Genomic DNA, 5,234 nt, shown 5'->3' with positions numbered 1-5,234 from the left:
TGGCTTTGTTCCTATAACACAATGTTTATGCCCATACATAAACCCAAATGGAACAACCATGATCCAGATCAAAGAAACCCCAATTGATTTAATGGTGAAGAAGAAGAGCATACTTTGATTAGCCATTTGGAATCTCGAAGGTATGTGGGTGTGATGATCTTCCAGATGTTAGAGCTTGATGGTTCTCCTTTGATTCTCTAGAGGGGAATGAAAAAGCCAAGTTAGAGTGTGTCAACCTGATGATGAGAGTGATTTCCATATTGGTGTGTTATCTCTTGTTTTCACCTTATAGACAATATTAACCTTTTAATCCACTTATTCTCATCAACCACTCAACCAAACCTATTGCTCTACAAATGGGGACCATAACCCATAAAAGTAACCGAAGCGGTTACTACTTAAGTTGCAATAATTCTGATTCAGTCCCTTCATCAAATCAGAAATTGCCTGAAGGTATTTACACTTATAATATTTCATGACACATATGCCCTCAACCACCAAATTAATTACTAAAGATCATTTTATATTTTTTTGGCTAATTAAATAATGGCCATAACACAATTATAGAATTATATTTGTGACCCATAAATTGTCAGAAATTCTAACAGTCTCAATTTTTTTTATAATGAGTATGTACGTTTAAATTTGCAGTTATTCAACCTACGAATATTTCTGATATTAAGTGTGATGTTCCCGAGTTTAGAGGTGGCAACTATAAGGTTTGGAGGGAGAGAATTCTTCTCCATATGGGCTGGATGGACACCGACTATGCCATAAGGAAAGATAAACCAATGACTATTACTGAAACTAGACTTCCGGATGCTGTTGACCTTTATGAAAAATGGGAGAGATCTGAACGTCTCTGTCGATAGGCATACTAAGGTTAAAGACAAAAATTTCTGATAGTATTCGTGGTTCTGTCGATAGGCATACTAAGGTTAAAGATCCCCTGAAAGCCATTGATGCACAATTTGTCACATCTGATAAGGCGCTTGCTAGCACCTTAATTATGCAATTCTCATCCATAAGGCTCAAAGGGATAAGAGGCATGCGTGATCACATCATGCGCATGAGGGATATAACGACTCATCTAGCAACCTTAGAGGTTACTATGTTAGACTCTTTCCTGGTTCATTATATTTTGTGCTCTCTGCCTCACCAATATGCACCTTTTAAGATATCTTATAACACACATAAGGATAAATGGTCAATCAATAAATTGTTGACTATGTGTTTTCAAGAGGAGGAAATATTGGTGATGGAAGAGAGAGTGAAATTGACCTTTGATGGAAAGAAGAAGAAGGGCCATGCCAAAAACAAGGGCAATAAAGCTCCTAAACCAGTCATAAAGAAGGAGTCCAAGTGTTTCTTCTGCAAGAAGCCAAGACACATGAAGAAAGAGTATATTAAGTTTAAAAACTGGCTCGACAAGAAAGGTATTCAAACTGCATTTGTTTGCTATGAATCTAATATGATTAATGTTAATCATAACACATGATGGATTGACTCTGGTTCTACAATCCATGTTTCCAATACTACTTAATAAAGGGAAAACACAAAATAACTACCGATGGTGTAATTTGTGTTTACATATTTTACCCTTGATAATTTATAACTTTATATTTCTGTAAATTATGATTATGTCAATGTAAATTAATGTTTCTTCTATAAACTATTAGAACAATTTTTAAATACTGGAGTTTTTTAAGTCAACATGACATGTGGATAACCGAATTATGAACATCATATAAGTGAATGACATAATTATACATGACATAACTGCTGCATATTTTCCTTTTGTCTTTTTTAATAGAACGTGTATATTATGGTTGAGCCTATAAAATTATAAAGTTATGCATCAAAATGCTACACTTTACCTTCTTCCTTTTTATTATACATCATCTTCCTCTAACCTCCAATACCAATGTTACATGAATTTTTCTCTCTTTATTTTTTTTATTCTACATCTTCTTCCTCTAACCTTCAGATATTTCTCTTAACCTTCAGATATTTCTCTTATTTATCTCATTTATTATATTTGACATTTATAGCATCTAGACTATACATTATTAACAATCTGTTTTTTTTTGTTTCAGTCTTTTGGATCGATCTGAACACCGCTACTAGTGACAATGTGACTCGCTTCATGTTGGAGTTTAGGAACCCTAATAGAGAGTGAAGATAACAAAGTGATGGTAGAGATGTGAGAGAAGGGGAAGAAGGCAGTAGTTGAAATTGGGGTTAGAATTTATTAATGTGAAAATGCCAAAGTTCCATGAATTATATGATAGAATTTCCCGTCTGTTTCTCAACAGATTTGTTCTATTTTTTGAATATGGATTTTAGTGGAAATCCTTTGTATATTTATCAGGAAATTGGTTTCCGAATGTGGTCCATTTTCTGTACATGTTAAACTCATTATCTTAGCAACATTTGTAAACGGTTATGTGCAGAAAACTTGCACTCCCACGTTCCCATGACTCATTCCACTCTGCTAACCTTTATGATGGATAAATGTCTACAAATTAGAACGGGTTACTCTATGTTTGGGTCACTAATCCTACTCATCTATTCAGAAAACAAGCACCATTGCTTTGAGTGAGTAAAGGTTTAGAAAACCAAATAATAATTTATTCACGATAATCATAATATTGGTTACAAGTCAAAGTGTTCGATAAAGCTAACGAAGAAAACCACACAGAAAAAGGTTGAAACAAGGAGAATCAAATAGCAATGGTTGGATGTTGATATTCTTCATCTATTTTAGTTTCCGTTGCATATTGATTTGAATGTGTTGTTTTTATTAATTTTATAACATGTTTAGATCATTATAAATAAACTTATATTATACACTATAATAGTGTTACCATATTAATTATTAAGCTCTAAATGAGTGACTGTGCTAGGGTATGGGTTGTAGTTATTGTAAATGTTAGTTCCACTGGAGTTAAGGTTTATTAATGTTGAAAAAACTGTTAATCAATCAGCTTCTAACCACTAAGTTAATACTTGAGTAATAAATGATAAGCTATGAGCATTTTGTGTACAAAGTTTTTAACCATCAGGAGCGTGGAACCCAAAACCTCACCTAAGGTGATAAAGTGGTGGTGGTGAAGGTGAGAGGAAAGAAAGAAGGTGAGAGTAGGAGTGGGAGGTTATTGGTGTGAAATTGGCAATATTCCATGGATAAGAAAATATTCAAAGAAGGTACAAGGGCACAAGCCAACCAAGGACTATCAGTGGTGGGCGAATGTGTTTGTTATGATTATTGTTATTACAATCATCATGATATTAATTGCAACCATTTCCATGTGAATATTTTGTAATTAAAAATGTTGTGCAATGACTCATATCTCTAGATAACAACAATACAAGTTATGAGCTTGGGCCGATGTAAAAGGGTTGGGGTAGAGGGCTATATATTTATGTTATGTAAACCTAATATAACAAGGAGAAGAATAGTCAAATACCAATCCTTATTCTCTAATAACATATAGCGGTAACCGCTCAACGCTCCCGGGGACGTAGGCACAATTGGCTGAACCTCGTTACCAAATCTATTGTGTTATTTTTTTGTCTCTATACTCTTTACTATTTGATTGTTCGCTTGTTCCCAACAATTGGTATCAGATGGCTCTTAACCCAGGTGCCAAATTATAGGTGGGGAAGTTCGATGGAACTGGTAATTTCGGATTGTGGCAAAGGAGGGTTAAGGATGTGTTGGCTCAACAAGGTCTATCAAAGGCGCTGCGTGAGAATAAACCAGAGGGTATGGATCAACTGGATTGGGAAGAATTGAAGGAGAAGATTGCAGGAACCATACGACTCTGTTTATCGGATGAGGTGATGTATCATGTTATGGATCTAACGTCACCAACAGAGGTATGGGAGACATTAGAGAAGCGGTTCATGTCCAAGTCTCTAACAAATAAGTTGTATTTGAAATAGAGACTCTATAGCCCGAAGATGCAGGAAGATGCTGATTTGAAACAACATCTCAACAATTTTACTCAAGTGATCAATGACTTGCAGAAAGTTGATGTGAAGGTTGATGATGAGGACAAAGCAATAATATTACTATGTTCTTTGCCAAATTCCTGTGAACACTTGGTGACAAAATTGACGTACGGGAAAGACTCATTCAAACTGGATGAGATCACATCTGCACTTCTGTGCCACACTCAAAGAAGACAGAATGTAGGTGAAGGGTCTTAGGGTGATGGTCTCTATGTGAAAGGGAGCCAAGCGCATGGGAGGAGACAAGATAGAAGAGGTCCTGCCAAAGGGAAAAGACCAAATTCCAGGGGCATAACACCAGTAGAGTGCTATAAGTGCATACAGGCTCGGCATTACAAAATGGATTGTCCCAATGAATGGAGTCCTGGAAAGCCGATGAGGAAAGATGGAGTATCTAAATTTGCAAATGTTGCACAAAAAGATGACTCTGGTTACAACAGTGAAGTTGATCTACTATCTGTATCATCAAATCATAATAAAGATGAGTGGATACTTGACACTGGTTGTTTTCACCACATGACGCCAAACAGAGAATGGTTCACCACATATTGGGCATGCAATTTTGGTTTCGTGTATCTCGGAAATAATAAAGCATGTGGAATTATTAGTATGGGAGAAATAAGAATTGTGATGGATGATGGTGTAGTGAATATGTTATGTGAGGTTAGGCACATACCAGATTTAAAGAAGAATTTGGTTTCTTTGGAAACATTGTAGGCTAAAGGATTTAGCTATAGAGCTGATGGGAACAGTGATATTCTTCGAGTATGGAATGGTGCTCTAACTGTGATGAAGGGTAAAAGAACTACAGTGAACACTTACAAGTTGTTAGGGAGAACAGTTGTAGGTGGAGTTGCTGGAGTGGATGAAGAGATCTCAGTAGATTCAGACCATGGTGCTACAAAATTATGGCACATGAGTTTGGAACATATGAGTGTGCATGAAACTATGCAAAAGAGAATTGTTGAGGGGAGTCAGCAAATGCAAGCTAGATTTGTACAAGTATTGTGTGCTTGGGAAACACACACGAGTTAGTTTCAAGGCAAGCCAACACAGGACTCGGGGCATTCTAAACTATGTCCATACTGATGTATGGGGACCCACTCAGGAACCATCCCTAGGAGGTTCTAGGTATTTTGTTACCTTCGTTGATGACTTTTCTCGCAAGGTCTGAGTATATTTTCTGAAGTATAAGTCAGAAGTCTTTACCAAGTTCA

Source organism: Lupinus angustifolius, chromosome LG03 (assembly GCF_001865875.1).
Source record: "Lupinus angustifolius cultivar Tanjil chromosome LG03, LupAngTanjil_v1.0, whole genome shotgun sequence".
NCBI lineage: Eukaryota > Viridiplantae > Streptophyta > Magnoliopsida > Fabales > Fabaceae > Lupinus > Lupinus angustifolius.
This window is presented reverse-complemented; position numbering follows the sequence as displayed.